The sequence below is a fragment of the Oncorhynchus gorbuscha genome, linkage group LG12, assembly GCF_021184085.1.
Source record: "Oncorhynchus gorbuscha isolate QuinsamMale2020 ecotype Even-year linkage group LG12, OgorEven_v1.0, whole genome shotgun sequence".
NCBI lineage: Eukaryota > Metazoa > Chordata > Actinopteri > Salmoniformes > Salmonidae > Oncorhynchus > Oncorhynchus gorbuscha.
Window position 1 is genome coordinate 13,122,949 of NC_060184.1, and position 19,031 is coordinate 13,141,979.

Sequence of the window (19,031 nt, forward strand, 5' to 3'; positions counted from 1 at the left end):
CAGCCAGCTAAGTGCTGCAATTTATCCAGTTCCTGTTGCCAATCACCAACATTTATTAGGCATTCCTTTACCTTTTATCTCCTGTTGGAACCTACCGCTAACCTCCACTAACCTACCAAACCTATCGCTAACCTACCAAACCTACCACTAACCTCCACTAACCTACCAAACCTACCGCCAACTTCCACTAACCTACCAAACCTACCGCTAACCTCCACTAACCTACCAAACCTAACGCTAACATCCACTAACCTACCAAACCTATCGCTAACCTACCAAACCTACCACTAACCTACCAAACCTACCACTAACCTCCACTAACCTACCAAACCTACCGCTAACCTCCACTAACCTACCAAACCTACCGCTAACTTCCACTAACCTACCAAACCTACCGCTAACCTCCACTAACCTACCAAACCTAACGCTAACATCCACTAACCTACCAAACCTATCGCTAACCTACCAAACCTACCACTAACCTACCAAACCTACCACTAACCTCCACTAACCTACCAAACCTACCGCTAACCTCCACTAACCTACCAAACCTACCGCTAACCTCCACTAACCTACCAAACCTATCGCTAACCTCCACTAACCTACCAAACCTACCGCTAACCTACCAAACCAACCACTAACCTACCAAACCTACCACTAACCTCCACTAACCTACCAAACCTACCGCTAACCTCCACTAACCTACCAAACCTACCACTAACCTACCAAACCTACCACTAACCTACCAAACCTACCACTAACCTACCAAACCTACCGCTAACCTCCACTAACCTACCAAACCTATCGCTAACCTCCACTAACCTACCAAACCTACCACTAACCTCCACTAACCTACCAAACCTATCGCTAACCTACCAAACCTACCACTAACCTCCACTAACCTACCAAACCTACCACTAACCTACCAAACCTACCACTAACCTACCAAACCTACCACTAACCTCCACTAACCTACCAAACCTATCGCTAACCTACCAAACCTACCACTAACCTACCAAACCTACCACTAACCTACCACTAACCTCCACTAACCTACCAAACCTATCGCTAACCTACCAAACCTACCAAACCTACCACTAACCTCCACTAACCTACCACTAACCTCCACTAACCTACCAAACCTATCCCTAACCTACCAAACCTACCACTAACCTACCAAACCTACCACTAACCTCCACTAACCTACCAAATCTACCACTAACCTACCAAACCTACCACTAACCTACCAAACCTACCACTAACCTCCACTAACCTACCAAATCTACCACTAACCTACCAAACCTACCACTAACCTACCAAACCTACCACTAACCTACCAAACCTACCACTAACCTCCACTAACCTACCAAATCTACCACTAACCTACCAAACCTATCGCTAACCTACCAAGCCTACCACTAACCTACCAAACCTACCACTAACCTCCACTAACCTACCAAACCTACCACTAACCTCCACTAACCTACCAAACCTATCGCTAACCTACCAAGCCTACCACTAACCTCCACTAACCTACCAAACATATCGCTAACCTACCAAACCTACCACTAACCTACCAAACCTACCACTAACCTCCACTAACCTACCAAACCTACCACTAACCTCCACTAACCTACCACTAACCTCCACTAACCTACCAAACCTATCGCTAACATACCAAACCTACCAGTAACCTACCAAACCTACCACTAACCTCCACTAACCTACCACTAACCTACCAAACCTACCACTAACCTCCACTAACCTACCGTTCGGGGCCATCTAGCTGCACAGCGAGGGGAGGGGAGTTTTGGATGGATGTTGATGTGAGTTATGGATGGATGTTGATGTGAGTTATGGATGGATGTTGATGTGAGTTTTGGGTGGATGTTGATGTGAGTTATGGATGGATGTTGATGTGAGTTTTGGATGGATGTTGATGTGAGTTTTGGATGGATGTTGATGTGAGTTCTGGGTGGATGTTGATGTGAGTTATGGATGGATGTTGATGTGAGTTCTGGGTGGATGTTGATGTGAGTTATGGATGGATGTTGATGTGAGTTCTGGGTGGATGTTGATTTGAGTTATGGATGGATGTTGATGTGAGTTATGGATGGATGTTGATGTGAGTTATGGGTTATGTATGGATGTGGGTGTGAGTTATGGATGGATGTTGATGTGAGTTATGGATGGATGTTGATGTGAGTTATGGATGGATATTGATGTGAGTTATGGATGGATGTTGATTGATGTGAGTTATGGATGGATGTTGATGTGAGTTATGGATGGATGTTGATGTGAGTTATGGATGGATGTTGATGTGAGTTATGGATGGATGTTGATGTGAGTTATGGATGGATGTTGATGTGAGTTATGGATGGATGTTGATGTGAGTTATGGATGGATATTGATGTGAGTTATGGATGGATGTTGATGTGAGTTATGGATGGATGTTGATGTGAGTTTTGGATGGATGTTGATGTGAGTTATGGATGGATGTTGATGTGAGTTATGGATGGATGTTGATGTGAGTTATAGGTTATGGATGGATGTTGAGGTAAGTCCTGGGTGGATGTTGATGTGAGTTATTAGTGGATGTGAGTAATGAATGCGAATGTGAGTTAAGGATGGTGATGGGAGTTACACATGTAAGAGAACACGTACACACACACACACAGGTTGCTACCTACCGCTAACCTCCACTAACCTACCAAACCTATCGCTAACCTACCAAACCTACCACTAACCTACCAAACCTACCACTAACCTCCACTAACCTACCAAACCTACCACTAACCTCCACTAACCTACCAAATCAAATCAAATCAAATTTGATTTATATAGCCCTTCGTACATCAGCTGATATCTCAAAGTGCTGTACAGAAACCCAGCCTAAAACCCCAAACAGCAAGCAATGCAGTTGTAGAAGCACGGTGGCTAGGAAAAACTCCCTAGAAAGGCCAAAACCTAGGAAGAAACCTAGAGAGGAACCAGGCTATGTGGGGTGGCCAGTCCTCTTCTCGCTGTGCCGGGTGGAGATTATAACAGAACATGGCCAAGATGTTCAAATGTTCATAAATGACCAGCATGGTCGAATAATAACAAGGCAGAACAGTTGAAACTGGAGCAGCAGCACAGTCAGGTGAACTGGGGACAGCAAGGATTCATCATGTCAGGTCGTCCTGGGGCACGGTCCTTGGGCTCAGGTCCTCCGAGAGAGAGAAAGAAAGAGAAATTAGAGAGAGCATATGTGGGGTGGCCAGTCCTCTTCTGGCTGTGCCGGGTGGAGATTATAACAGAACATGGCCAAGATGTTCAAATGTTCATAAATGACCAGCATGGTCAAATAATAGTAAGGCAGAACAGTTGAAACTGGAGCAGCAGCATGGCCAGGTGGACTGGGGACAGCAAGGAGTCATCATGTCAGGTAGTCCTGGGGCATGGTCCTAGGGCTCAGGTCAGTTGAAACTGGAGCAGCAGCATGGCCAGGTGGACTGGGGACAGCAAGGAGTCATCATGTCAGGTAGTCCTGGGGCATGGTCCTATGGTCCTCCGAGAGAGAGAAAGAAAGAAGGAGAGAATTAGAGAACGCACACTTAGATTCACACAGGACACCGAATAGGACAGGAGAAGTACTCCAGATATAACAAACTGACCCTAGCCCCCCGACACAAACTACTGCAGCATAAATACTGGAGGCTGAGACAGGAGGGGTCAGGAGACACTGTGGCCCCATCCGAGGACACCCCCGGACAGGGCCAAACAGGAAGGATATAACCCCACCCACTTTGCCAAAGCACAGCCCCCACACCACTATCCACTAGTATTGTCTGTTCTGATATCCCCTCACTATCCACAAGTACTGTCTGTTCGGATATCCCCTCACTATCCACTAGTACTGTCTGTTCTGATATCCCCTCACTATCCACTAGTACTGTCTGTTCTGAAATCCCCTCTCTATCCACTAGTACTGTCTGTTCTGATATCCCCTCACTATCCACTAGTACTGTCTGTTCTGATATCCCCTCACTATCCACTAGTACTGTCTGTTCTGATATCCCCTCACTATCCACTAGTACTGTCTGTTCGGATATCCCCTCACTATCCACTAGTACTGTCTGTTCTGATATCCCCTCACTATCCACTAGTACTGTCTGTTCTGATATCCCCTCACTATCCACTAGTACTGTCTGTTCTGATATCCCCTCACTATCCACTAGTACTGTCTGTTCTGATATCCCCTCACTATCCACTAGTACTGTCTGTTCTGATATCCCCTCACTATCCACTAGTACTGTCTGTTCGGATATCCCCTCACTATCCACTAGTACTGTCTGTTCTGATATCCCCTCACTATCCACTAGTACTGTCTGTTCTGATATCCCCTCACTATCCACTAGTACTGTCTGTTCTGATATCCCCTCACTATCCACTAGTACTGTCTGTTCGGATATCCCCTCACTATCCACTACTACTGTCTGTTCTGATATCCCCTCACTATCCACTAGTACTGTCTGTTCTGATATCCCCTCACTATCCACTAGTACTGTCTGTTCTGATATCCCCTCACTATCGACTAGTACTGTCTGTTCGGATATCCCCTCACTATCGACTAGTACTGTCTGTTCTGATATCCCCTCACTATCCACTAGTACTGTCTGTTCTGATATCCCCTCACTATCCACTAGTACTGTCTGTTCTGATATCCCCTCACTATCCACTAGTACTGTCTGTTCTGATATCCCCTCACTATCGACTAGTACTGTCTGTTCTGATATCCCCTCACTATCCACTAGTACTGTCTGTTCTGATATCCCCTCACTATCCACTACTACTGTCTGTTCTGATATCCCCTCACTATCCACTAGTACTGTCTGTTCTGATATCCCCTCACTATCCACTAGTACTGTCTGTTCTGATATCCCCTCACTATCGACTAGTACTGTCTGTTCGGATATCCCCTCATTATCGACTAGTACTGTCTGTTCTGATATCCCCTCACTATCCACTAGTACTTCTATTAAGTTTCAAGTTTTATTACTCGTGTACACAGGATACATATGGCATACACCGTCCAATGAAATTCCTGGCATACACCGTCCAATGAAATTCCTGGTATACACCGTCCAATGAAATTCCTGGTATACACCGTCCAATGAAATTCCTGGTATACACCGTCCAATGAAATTCCTGGCATACACCGTCCAATGAAATGCTTGCAGGTTCCTTCTGGACAATGCAACAACAATAATAAATAATAATAGGAACATAAAGTAAATGTCTCAGAAGAACAGAATAAACATGTTAACATCAGTAGAATACAGGAGGCCCAATTTATAATACAATATTTACACATGTTTGTGGAAGAGAGGATTGGGGGATTGTTTAAATTGTGCACTTTTAAATTGTGCAGTATTCATCAATCATAATAAGAATCTGGTAGCAGCAATTGTGATGTGTGTAGAGAGTGTGTGTGTGTGTGTAGAGTGTATGCAGTGTGTGTGTGTGGAGGATCAGTGCAGGTGGCACTGACACACACACACACACTGGTTTTGTCAGTTGTTTCTGAGAAAATCAGTGTCCCCTTAGCTTACATTTTTGCTACAGCACCAACGTTTTAGCAAGAACATAATGCTCAACAGCATCCGACAACTATAAATACAGCACCTCAAATAGTTAACCTGACTTGTTTCACGTATTGAGTTGGATTGAATTGAAATGATTTCAGTTAAGTGGTCTGTGCACTTTACCCAAGCTGTCCTGTCAGCGAATCAGATGCTGTGGTAGGAACTCGAGGTGTTTTGGCATTCGTGGGCGGGTGGGCAGGCAGGTGGGTAGTTGGGTGGGAGGTTTCCATGGTGATTTGCTGATGCCAGACAGTCAGAGGATTGTGCTTGGTCAGGACCTCTTGGTCAGCATGTTTAGTCAGCTGATGTCTGTCCCGCTCCCACACAAACTAGCTCAGTCACATCATCTAATAGCTGCTGGCACACACACACACACACACACACACACACACACACACACACACACACACACACACACACACACACACACACACACACACACACACACACACACACACACACACACACACACACACACACACACACACACACACACACACATAACACAATCTCTATGAACTTGATACAATTCTCAGTTGAATACTCTTCAGATGGGATGGTTTGGTTCCTAAGGGACATACAGTAAGATATGTGTTGTTTTAATTAAGTGGCATACACTTTAAAACCAAAGGTGTTTTACCCCCCCCCTCCCCCCGTCTCTCTCTCTGTACCTCCTTTCTCTCAATTAATTTTCAATTTAAGGGCTTTATTGGAATGGCCAATGTAAGTGAAGTGCATAATTAACAAGTGAAATAAACAACTCAAATTAACAGTAAACATTACACTCACAAAAGTTCCAAAAGAATAAAGACATTTCTAATTTGATTTTATGTGCAAATAGTTAAATTACAAAAGGTTCTTCACTGGTTGCCCTTTTCGTGATGCAACAGGTCACAAATATTGCTTGTGTGATGACACACTGGCATTTCACCCAGTAGATATGGGAGTTTATCAAGATTGGGTTTGTGTAATCTGAGGGAAGTATGGGTCTCTAATATTGTCATACATTTGACAGGAGGTTAGGAAGTGCATCTCAGTTTCCACCTCATTTTGTGGTCAGTGTGCACATAGCCTGTCTCCTCTTGAGAGCCATGTCTGCCTACGGCGGAATTTCTCAATAGCAAGGCTGTGCTCACTCAGTCTGTACATAGTCAAAGCTTTCCTTTTGGGTCAGTCACAGTGGTCTGGTATTCTGCCACTGTGTACTCTCTGTTTAGGGTCAGTCACAGTGGTCTGGTATTCTGCCACTGTGTACTCTCTGTTTAGGGTCAGTCACAGTGGTCTGGTATTCTGCCACTGTGTACTCTCTGTTTAGGGTCAGTCACAGTGGTCTGGTATTCTGCCACTGTGTACTCTCTGTTTAGGGTCAGTCACAGTGGTCTGGTATTCTGCCACTGTGTACTCTCTGTTTAGGGTCAGTCATAGTGGACAGGTATTCTGCCACTGTGTACTCTCTGTTTAGGGTCAGTCACAGTGGTCTGGTATTCTGCCACTGTGTACTCTCTGTTTAGGGTCAGTCACAGTGGTCAGTTATTCTGCCACTGTGTTCTCTCTGTTTAGGGTCAGTCACAGTGGTCAGTTATTCTGCCACTGTGTACTCTCTGTTTAGGGTCAGTCACAGTGGTCAGGTATTCTGCCACTGTGTACTCTCTGTTTAGGGTCAGTCACAGTGGTCTGGTATTCTGCCACTGTGTACTCTCTGTTTAGGGTCAGTCACAGTGGTCAGTTATTCTGCCACTGTGTACTCTCTGTTTAGGGTCAGTCACAGTGGTCTGGTATTCTGCCACTGTGTACTCTCTGTTTAGGGTCAGTCACAGTGGTCTGGTATTCTGCCACTGTGTACTCTCTGTTTAGGGTCAGTCACAGTGGTCAGTTATTCTGCCACTGTGTACTCTCTGTTTAGGGTCAGTCACAGTGGTCTGGTATTCTGCCACTGTGTACTCTCTGTTTAGGGTCAGTCACAGTGGTCTGGTATTCTGCCACTGTGTACTCTCTGTTTAGGGTCAGTCACAGTGGTCTGGTATTCTGCCACTGTGTACTCTCTGTTTAGGGTCAGTCACAGTGGTCTGGTATTCTGCCACTGTGTACTCTCTGTTTAGGGTCAGTCACAGTGGTCTGGTATTCTGCCACTGTGTACTCTCTGTTTAGGGTCAGTCACAGTGGTCTGGTATTCTGCCACTGTGTACTCTCTGTTTAGGGTCAGTCACAGTGGTCTGGTATTCTGCCACTGTGTTCTCTCTGTTTAGGGTCAGTCACAGTGGTCTGGTATTCTGCCACTGTGTTCTCTCTGTTTAGGGTCAGTCACAGTGGTCTGGTATTCTGCCACTGTGGGTCAGTCACAGTGGTCTCTGCCACTGTGTAGGGTCAGTCACAGTGGTCTGGTATTCTGCCACTGTGTACTCTCTGTTTAGGGTCAGTCACAGTGGTCTGGTATTCTGCCACTGTGTACTCTCTGTTTAGGGTCAGTCACAGTGGTCTGGTATTCTGCCACTGTGTACTCTCTGTTTAGGGTCAGTCACAGTGGTCTGGTATTCTGCCACTGTGTTCTCTCTGTTTAGGGTCAGTCACAGTGGTCTGGTATTCTGGTGTTCTCTCTGTTCTGCCACTGTGTTCTCTCTGTTTAGGGTCAGTCACAGTGGTCTGGTATTCTGCCACTGTGTTCTCTCTGTTTAGGGTCAGTCACAGTGGTCTGGTATTCTGCCACTGTGTTCTCTCTGTTTAGGGTCAGTCACAGTGGTCTGGTATTCTGCCACTGTGTTCTCTCTGTTTAGGGTCAGTCACAGTGGTCTGGTATTCTGCCACTGTGTTCTCTCTGTTTAGGGCCAGTCACAGTGGTCAGTTATTCTGCCACTGTGTACTCTCTGTTTAGGGTCAGTCACAGTGGTCTGGTATTCTGCCACTGTGTTCTCTCTGTTTAGGGTCAGTCACAGTGGTCTGGTATTCTGCCACTGTGTTCTCTCTGTTTAGGGTCAGTCACAGTGGTCTGGTATTCTGCCACTGTGTTCTGGTCTCTGCCACTGTTAGGGTCAGTCACAGTGGTCTGGTATTCTGCCACTGTGTACTCTCTGTTTAGGGTCAGTCACAGTGGTCTGGTATTCTGCCACTGTGTTCTCTCTGTTTAGGGTCAGTCACAGTGGTCTGGTATTCTGCCACTGTGTTCTCTCTGTTTAGGGTCAGTCACAGTGGTCTGGTATTCTGCCACTGTGTTCTCTCTGTTTAGGGTCAGTCACAGTGGTCTGGTATTCTGCAGTGGTCAGGTATTCTGCCACTGTATTCTGCCACTGTGTTCTCTCTGTTTAGGGTCAGTCACAGTGGTCTGGTATTCTGCCACTGTGTTCTCTCTGTTTAGGGTCAGTCACAGTGGTCTGGTATTCTGCCACTGTGTTCTCTCTGTTTAGGGTCAGTCACAGTGGTCTGGTATTCTGCCACTGTGTTCTCTCTGTTTAGGGTCAGTCACAGTGGTCTGGTATTCTGCCACTGTGTTCTCTCTGTTTAGGGCCAGTCACAGTGGTCAGTTATTCTGCCACTGTGTACTCTCTGTTTAGGGTCAGTCACAGTGGTCAGGTATTCTGCCACTGTGTACTCTCTGTTTAGGGTCAGTCACAGTGGTCTGGTATTCTGCCACTGTGTACTCTCTGTTTAGGGTCAGTCACAGTGGTCTGGTATTCTGCCACTGTGTACTCTCTGTTTAGGGTCAGTCACAGTGGTCTGGTATTCTGCCACTGTGTTCTCTCTGTTTAGGGTCAGTCACAGTGGTCTGGTATTCTGCCACTGTGTACTCTCTGTTTAGGGTCAGTCACAGTGGTCTGGTATTCTGCCACTGTGTTCTCTCTGTTTAGGGTCAGTCACAGTGGTCTGGTATTCTGCCACTATGTTCTCTCTGTTTAGGGTCAGTCACAGTGGTCTGGTATTCTGCCACTGTGTTCTCTCTGTTTAGGGTCAGTCACAGTGGTCAGGTATTCTGCCACTGTGTTCTCTCTGTTTAGGGTCAGTCACAGTGGTCTGGTATTCTGCCACTGTGTTCTCTCTGTTTAGGGTCAGTCACAGTGGTCTGGTATTCTGCCACTGTGTTCTCTCTGTTTAGGGTCAGTCACAGTGGTCAGGTATTCTGCCACTGTGTTCTCTCTGTTTAGGGTCAGTCACAGTGGTCTGGTATTCTGCCACTGTGTACTCTCTGTTTAGGGTCAGTCACAGTGGTCAGGTATTCTGCCACTGTGTTCTCTCTGTTTAGGGTCAGTCACAGTGGTCTGGTATTCTGCCATTGTGTTCTCTCTGTTTAGGGTCAGTCACAGTGGTCAGGTATTCTGCCACTGTGTTCTCTCTGTTTAGGGTCAGTCACAGTGGTCTGGTATTCTGCCACTGTGTACTCTCTGTTTAGGGTCAGTCACAGTGGTCTGGGTATTCTGCCACTGTGTACTCTCTGTTTAGGGTCAGTCACAGTGGTCTGGTATTCTGCCACTGTGTTCTCTCTGTTTAGGGTCAGTCACAGTGGTCAGGTATTCTGCCACTGTGTACTCTCTGTTTAGGGTCAGTCACAGTGGTCTGGTATTCTGCCACTGTGTTCTCTCTGTTTAGGGTCAGTCACAGTGGTCAGGTATTCTGCCACTGTGTTCTCTCTGTTTAGGGTCAGTCACAGTGGTCTGGTATTCTGCCACTGTGTTCTCTCTGTTTAGGGTCAGTCACAGTGGTCTGGTATTCTGCCACTGTGTTCTCTCTGTTTAGGGTCAGTCACAGTGGTCAGGTATTCTGCCACTGTGTTCTCTCTGTTTAGGGTCAGTCACAGTGGTCAGCTATTCTGCCACTGTGTTCTCTCTGTTTAGGGTCAGTCACAGTGGTCAGGTATTCTGCCACTGTGTTCTCTCTGTTTAGGGTCAGTCACAGTGGTCAGGTATTCTGCCACTGTGTTCTCTCTGTTTAGGGTCAGTCACAGTGGTCTGGTATTCTGCCACTGTGTTCTCTCTGTTTAGGGTCAGTCACAGTGGTCAGGTATTCTGCCACTGTGTTCTCTCTGTTTAGGGTCAGTCACAGTGGTCTGGTATTCTGCCACTGTGTTCTCTCTGTTTAGGGTCAGTCACAGTGGTCTGGTATTCTGCCACTGTGTTCTCTCTGTTTAGGGTCAGTCACAGTGGTCAGGTATTCTGCCACTGTGTTCTCTCTGTTTAGGGTCAGTCACAGTGGTCAGTTATTCTGCCACTGTGTACTCTCTGTTTAGGGTCAGTCACAGTGGTCAGTTATTCTGCCACTGTGTTCTCTCTGTTTTAGGGCCAAATAACATTCTAGTTTGATCTGTTTTTTTTGTTAATTGTTTCCAATGTGTCAAGTAATTATCTTTTTGTTTTCTCATGATTTGGTTGGGTCTAATTGTGTTGCTGTCCTGGGGGTCTGTTTGTGTTTGTGAACAGAGCCCCATGACCAGCTTGATTAAGGGACTCTTCTCCAGGTTCATCTCTCTGTAGGTGATGGCTTTGTTATGGAAGGTTTGGGAATCGCTTCCTTTTAGGTGGTTTTAGAATTTAATGGCTCTTTTCTAGATTTTGATCATTAGCAGGTATCACCCTAATTCTGCTCTGCATGCATTATTTGGTGTTTTACATTGTACATTGAGAATACTTTTGCAGAATTCTGCAATTTGGTGTTTGTCCCATTTTGTGAATTATTGGTTAGTGAGCGGACCCCAGACCTCATAACCATTAAGGGCAGTGGGTCATATAACTGATTCAAGTATTTTTAGCCAGATCCTAATTGGTATGTTGAATTTTATTTTCCTTTTGATGTCATAGAAGGCCCTTCTTGCCTTGTCTCTCAGATCGTTCACAGCTTTGTGGAAGTTACCTGTGGCGCTGAAGTTTAGGCCGAGGTGTGTATAGTTGTTTGTGTGCTCTAGGTTAACGGTGTCTAGATGGAATTTGTATTTGTGTTCCTGGCAACTGCAACATTTTTGGAACACCATTATTTTTGTCGTACTGAGATGTAGGTCTGACACAATCTGTGCAGAAGATCTAGGTGCTGCTATAGGCCCTACTTGGTTGGTGACAGAAGCACCAGACCATCAGCAATCAGTAAACATTTGACTTCATATTCTAGTAGGGTAAGGCCAGGTGCTGCAGACTGTTCTGAAGAGTGTGGGGCTTAAGCTGCATCCCTGTCTCACCCCACGGCCCTGTGGAAATGTTATGTTGATTTTTTGTGACTTTTAACCATACACTTGTTGTTTGTGTACATGGATTTTATAATGTTGCATGTTTTTCCCCCAACACCACTTTTCATCCATTTGTATAGCAGGCCCTCATGCCAAATTGAGTTTTAAAAAATTGAAATCAACAAAGCATGAGAAGACTTTGCCTTTGTTTTGGTTTGTTTGGTTGTCAATTAGGGTGTGCAGGGTGAAAACGTGGTCTGTCGTATGGTAATTTCGTAAAAAGACCATTTGACATTTGCTCAGTACATTTTTACATTTGTACAGTACATTTGCTCTCTCTCTCTCTCTCTCTCTCTCTCTCTCTCTCTCTCTCTCTCTCTCTCTCTCTCTCTCTCTCTCTCTCTCCCACTATCTCTCTGTACCCCCTTTCTCTCTCTCGCTCTCTCTCCTACTATCCCCCCTCTCTCTCTCTCTCTCTCTCTCTCTCTCTCTTTCTCTTTCTCTCTCTCCCACTATCTCTCTGTACCCTCTTTCTCTCTCTCGCTCTCTCTCCTACTATCCCCCCCCCCTCTCTCTCTCTTCTCTCTTTCTCTCTCTCCCACTATCTCTCTGTACCCCCTTTCTCTCTCTCTCTCGCTCTCTCTCTCTCTCTCTCTCTCTCTCTCTCTCTCTCTCTCTCTCTCTCTCTACTATCTCTCTCTCTCTCTCTCTCTCTCTCTCTCTCTCTCTCTCTCTCTCTCTCTCTCTCTCTCTCTCTCTCCTACTATCTCTCTCTCTCTCTCTCTCTCTCTCTCTCTCTGTACCACCTCTCTCTATCTGGGTCTCCTACGGGTGGTTTGTATACGGTAAACAATGGCATCATTCTGATTTTTTCAGTCAAGGGGAGAGCTGTTCTGTTAAGCTTTTCCTCATAAGCTTTAGAAATTGAACAATTTGAACACGCACTATGGTTTTTCCATATTTGTTTACTAATGGCATCTTTTGTTGGTCTGGAAAGTCGGGGAAACTCTGGACATACAATAGAAGCCTAACACACTGAAATGATTCTTCCAATGCTCTAAGCAAGTTTACTAATTTTGTGTTCCTTTGTAGCAACATTCTGTGTTTACCTTCTTCCCAGGTAGCTGAGTGGAGTAAGTGACGTGCTTTCATTTTGTATTCAGACACTAATCATTTCCAGTCAATAGCTGCTTTCAGTTTTCCTTCTGTGGTTGAGGAACATAGAGAGAGAGAGAGAGAGAGAGAGGTGGAAACTGAGCTGCACTTCCTAACCTCCTGCCAAATGTATGACCATAGAGACACATATTTCCCTCTGATTACACAGACCCACAAATAATATATGTTTTGGATCTTTTGTGAGTAATGTTTACTGTTCATTTTTTGTTTATTTCACTTTTGTTTATTATCTATTTCACTTGCTTTGGCAATGTAAACATATGTTTCCCATGTCAATAAAGCCCTTAAATTGAATTGAAATTGAGAGCGAGAGAAGCAGAGTGAGAGAGAGACCAGCAAAGTGAGAGTGGGAGACAAACAGAGAGGAAGAGAGACAAGCAAAGTGAGAGAGAGAAAGAGAGACAAGCAGAGTGAGAGAGAGAAAGAGAAAGAGAGACAAGCAAAGTGAGAGTGAGAGACAAACTGAGAGGGAGAGAGAAAGAGAGACAAGCAGAGTGAGAGAGAGACAGAGAGACAAGCAAAGTGAGAGTGAGAGACAAACTGAGAGGGAGAGAGAAAGAGAGACAAGCAGAGTGAGAGAGAGGCATAGAGACAAGCAGAGTGAGAGAGCGAAAGAGAGACAAACAAAGTGAGAGTGAGAGACAAACTGAGAGGGAGAGAGAAAGAGAGACACGCAGAGTGAGAGAGAGAAAGAGAGACAAGCAAAGTGAGAGAGAGAAAGAAAGACAAGCAGAGTGAGAGAGAGAAAGAGAGACAAGCAAAGTGAGAGTGAGAGACAAACAGAGAGGAGAAAGAGAGACAAGAAAGAGAGACAAGCAGACTGAGAGAGAGACAAAGAGAGACAAGCAGAGTGAGAGAGAGGCAGAGAGACAAGCAGAGTGAGAAAGAGAAAGAGAGACAAGCAGAGTGAGAGAGAGAAAGAGAAAGAGAGACAAGCAAAGTGAGAGTGAGAGACAAACTGAGAGGGAGAGAGAAAGAGAGACAAGCAGAGTGAGAGAGAGAAAGAGAGACAAGCAAAGTGAGAGTGAGAGACAAACTGAGAGAAAGAGAGACACGCAGAGTGAGAGAGAGAAAGAGAGACAAGCAAAGTGAGAGAGAGAAAGAGAGACAAGCAGAGTGTGAGAGAGAGAGAAAGAGAGACAAGCAGTGTGAGAGAGAGAAAGAGAGACAAGCAGAGTGAGAGAGAGAAAGAGAAAGAGAGACAAGCAAAGTGAGAGTGAGAGACAAACTGAGAGGGAGAGAGAAAGAGAAACAAGCAGAGTGAGAGAGAGGCAGAGAGACAAGCAGAGTGAGAGAGAGAAAGAGAGACAAACAAAGTGAGAGTGAGAGACAAACTGAGAGAAAGAGAGACACGCAGAGTGAGAGAGAGAAAGAGAGACAAGCAAAGTGAGAGAGAGAAAGAGAGACAAGCAGAGTGAGAGAGAGAAAGAGAGACAAACAAAGTGAGAGTGAGACAAACAGAGAGGGAGAGAGAAAGAGAGACAAGCAGAGTGAGAGAGAGAGAGAGACAAACAAAGTGAGAGTGAGACAAACTGAGAGGGAGAGAGAAAGAGAGACACGCAGAGTGAGAGAGAGAAAGAGAGACAAGCAAAGTGAGAGAGAGAAAGAAAGACAAGCAGAGTGAGAGAGAGAAAGAGAGACAAGCAAAGTGAGAGTGAGAGACAAACAGAGAGGGAGAGAGAAAGAGAGACAAGCAGACTGAGAGAGAGAAAGAGAGACAAGCAGAGTGAGAGAGAGGCAGAGAGACAAGCAGAGTGAGAAAGAGAAAGAGAGACAAGCAGAGTGAGAGAGAGAAAGAGAAAGAGAGACAAGCAAAGTGAGAGTGAGAGACAAACTGAGAGGGAGAGAGAAAGAGAGACAAGCAGAGTGAGAGAGAGAAAGAGAGACAAGCAAAGTGAGAGTGAGAGACAAACTGAGAGAAAGAGAGACACGCAGAGTGAGAGAGAGAAAGAGAGACAAGCAAAGTGAGAGAGAGAAAGAGAGACAAGCAGAGTGAGAGAGAGAGAAAGAGAGACAAGCAGTATGAGAGAGAGAAAGAGAGACAAGCAGAGTGAGAGAGAGAAAGAGAGACAAGCAAAGTGAGAGTGAGAGACAAACTGAGAGGGAGAGAGAAAGAGAAACAAGCAGAGTGAGAGAGAGGCAGAGAGACAAGCAGAGTGAGAGAGAGAAAGAGAGACAAACAAAGTGAGAGTGAGAGACAAACTGAGAGAAAGAGAGACACGCAGAGTGAGAGAGAGAAAGAGAGACAAGCAAAGTGAGAGAGAGAAAGAGAGACAAGCAGAGTGAGAGAGAGAAAGAGAGACAAACAAAGTGAGAGTGAGACAAACAGAGAGGGAGAGAGCAAGAGAGACAAGCAGAGTGAGAGAGAGAAAGAGAGACAAACAAAGTGAGAGTGAGACAAACAGAGAGGGAGAGAGAAAGAGAGACAAGCAGAGTGAGAGAGAGAAAGAGAGAGGAGAGGGAAAAAGGGGTAAAGCGAGAGAGAAACTCAATATACTTTAAAATGACTAAAACCGAATGTAAACTGTGTATAAATTATAATGGACCTACATTCATATAGTTTATTAAATGTGTCCAGCTCACTAATTATCACTGAAATGAAAGCTAGACGCGATAGATAGAGAGAGACAGTGAGGAAATAAACGTTTTCAGTGCTGTCTTCCGGACCTCGTTGAAGACTGGGCAAAATGAGTTTGACACCCCTGGTGTAGGTGGACACCATATGCCCCATCTCTCTCTCTCTCTCTCTCTCTCTCTCTCTCTCTCTCTCTCTCTCTCTCTCTCTCTCTCTCTCTCTCTCTCTCTCTCTCTCTCTCTTTGTTTTTCCTCCGCTCTTTCCCGCTGTCACATTCCACTGCTTGGAAGCACGGGGTTTAATGTTCGCTGCCCACAAGAGGAGGAAGGAAGAAACGAATTGAAAGAGTAGTAAGAGCAAGCCAACAGAAGAGTTCCGCCTACTCTAGCCTTCCCTGATTTACCTTCTCTCTTTCTCTCCTTCTCTCTTTCTCTCCCTTTCTCTCCGGATCGGACGGAGAAAGAAAACTCTGTCCAAAGTATTTTGGGTTTAAGGGGAGGGAGTAGTTGCATTGCAAATGAGCGTACCTTCTTAAATGCGCAATACTTGATTTTTTATTTCTCCATCTCTCCTTTTTTTGGATGCGCGTTTTATTTATTTTGGGACCCGCTGTGGAGTAGTACTCACGTGAGCTCTTGTTTTTACGGTGCCTCTGGCAGACCTGGACGTGCTCTCGGTGAGGGCAGGGGGAAAGACAGACAGACACACACACACTCTCACTCACTCACTGGAAAGCAGAGACAGAGTTACTACCAGGACTCCGGACGATGTGTGTGTAAGTGTCATGTTTTTCTCTCCCTCTGTTACTAGAACAGTGAAGCATGTTACTGTGCTGGTTTAAATAATGCCCATAGCTTCAGTTTTACATTAACTTGCATTTTGTAGTTCTCTTTCAGTTGAATATGGCACACTTCTTGTAGGCTACAGTACAGTGTGATGGTACTGATAGTAGTCATATGGGCTACAGTACAGTTTATAAAGACTACAGTACAGTTTATAAAGGCTACAGTACAGTTTATAAAGGCTACAGTACAGTTTATAAAGACTACAGTACAGTTTATAAAGGCTACAGTACAGTTTATAAAGACTACAGTACAGTGTGATGGTACTGATAGTAGTCATATGGGCTACAGTACAGTTTATAAAGACTACAGTACAGTTTATAAAGGCTACAGTACAGTTTATAAAGGCTACAGTACAGTTTATAAAGACTACAGTACAGTTTATAAAGACTACAGTACAGTTTATAAAGACTACAGTACAGTTTATAAAGACTACAGTACAGTTTATAAAGACTACAGTACAGTTTATAAAGGCTACAGTACAGTTTATAAAGGCTACAGTACAGTTTATAAAGACTACAGTACAGTGTGATGGTACTGATATCAGTCATATGGGCTACAGTACAGTTTATAAAGACTACAGTACAGTTTATAAAGACTACAGTACAGTTTATAAAGGCTACAGTACAGTTTATAAAGACTACAGTACAGTTTATAAAGGCTACAGTACAGTTTATAAAGACTACAGTACAGTTTATAAAGACTACAGTACAGTTTATTTAGGCTACAGGACAGTGTGATGGTACTGATAGATACATTTTTGTCTCACTTATTTTTCTCAAGAGGAGAACTGAGTATTTTCTGCATGCTATTGCTAACTTAGAGCTCAGTATCATGTTATTGCTAACTGAAGGCTCAGTATCGTGTTATTGCTCCCTTAGAGCTCAGTATCATGTTATTGCTCCCTTAGAGCTCAGTATCATGTTATTGCTCCCTTAGAGCTCAGTATTGTTTCACTTGTTACTTCTCACTGAAGCTTCAGTGTGGAATAATGCTTGTTACTTCTCACTGGGAGCTCATTATAAAATCTGTCATGTTATAGACAGGTTGATTATTTAGCAAGAAAACCGAGGTGTGTTCAACTATGGGGCTAAACAGACGAGGTTGATATAGATTGTTGACAACATGTAAACTATTTTTCGGCTTAATTTTTTTTGAAAACAATGAATACATTTGCACAATGAGCATTTGTCTCTCAAAGACATCATTACAGTTGTTGGTTATCTAGCTAGCAATTTTGTTTTGCCATATTAGCATTGACATGAAATCAGTCAAAACACAAAAAAGAAACGAGACAATTATGATTCCCCACATGGCAGTTTCTTGTCAATCTTGCTTGCAATCTGGCCATCCAGAATCACAACAGCCTGACTTCTACCCCATTGAGGAGCGCACATGACGTTGTCAGCTAACACATCATTGAAGGTTCAGTATTGAATCTCACATGTTATTCCTCATTGAAGGTTCAGTATTGAATCTCACATGTTATTCCTCATTGAAGGTTCAGTATTGAATCTCACATGTTATTCCTCATTGAAGGTTCAGTATTGAATCTCACATGTTATTCCTCATTGAAGGTTCAGTATTGAATCTCACATGTTATTCCTCATTGAAGGTTCAGTATTGAATCTCACATGTTATTCCTCATTGAAGGTTCAGTATTGAATCTCACATGTTATTCCTCATTGAAGGTTCAGTATTGAATCTCTCATTTTATTCCTCATTGAAGGTTCAGTATTGAATCTCACGTTATTCCTCATTGAAGGTTCAGTATTGAATCTCTCATTTTATTCCTCATTGAAGGTTCAGTATTGAATCTCTCATTTTATTCCTCATTGAAGGTTCAGTATTGAATCTCTCATGTTATTCCTCATTGGGAGCTCAGTATAGCTCACTGGTGATGAAGCCAGCCATCAGCACTCGTCTCTGGGAAGATTCCTATGGGAAATGAAGGGACAAGTGTTCAGTGTCAGACTAGCAGTGAGAGATTTACAGGCTGGAAGTGAGTGGATTAAGACTCCGACAGCGAACCAAGACTGAGACATGGTGAGCCTGTGTGGACAGAAGAGAGAAATTCAGCAACAACAGCAAGAGACAGCTGTCCTCCTAAAATAATGCATATGGCATGTGTTGGCGGTGCTGATTTGCGAGCCGGTCGCACTTAACTTCAGTTGTTTGTGTATGAGAGAGAGTAAATGAAAGAGAGAGAATGACAATGGAAGAGAAACTGGATTGTGGATTGTGACAGAGACCGAAACACAGAGAGGTAGACTAGAGAGAGGTGAGAGCATGGGAACAGTCTCTCCCTTGGTCATAGATGGTCAGTGTGGGTAGTAATGAGGTGCTGGTCATATTGAGCAGGCTCCACTGGCTCCATTATTGGACCAGGCTGGCATTTTGCTATATTCCCACAGAGTCTGGTCTCTAGTTGTCTGTCTGTCTGAAGTCTAGCTGTCTGTCTGTCTGAAGTCTAGCTGTCTGTCTGTCTGTCTGATGTCTAGCTGCCTGTCTGTCTGGTGTATAGCTGTTTGTCTGTCTGATGTCTAGCTGTCTGTCTGTCTGTCTGATGTCTAGTTGTCTGTCTGGTGTCTAGCTGCTTGTCTGTCTGATGTCTAGCTGTCTGTCTGTCTGGTGTATAGCTGTTTGTCTGTCTGATGTCTAGCTGTCTGTCT

The 19,031-nt window shown here is 44.5% G+C and overlaps 1 protein-coding gene across 2 annotated transcripts in view; it reads left to right on the forward strand.

The window, feature by feature from the left end:
* The window catches only part of LOC123990541 (protein eva-1 homolog A-like), a 185,404-nt gene that overhangs the window by 107,183 nt on the left and 59,190 nt on the right, over positions 1-19,031 (forward strand). The window contains exon 1 of one of the 2 annotated variants that reach the window (XM_046291132.1): positions 15,807-16,292. The exons of the other annotated variant lie outside the window; for it this stretch is intronic. The gene's annotated coding sequence lies outside the window, so the exon portion shown is untranslated. Of the gene's footprint in view, positions 1-15,806; positions 16,293-19,031 lie in introns of those variants that run through there. 2 annotated transcript variants of the gene reach the window in all.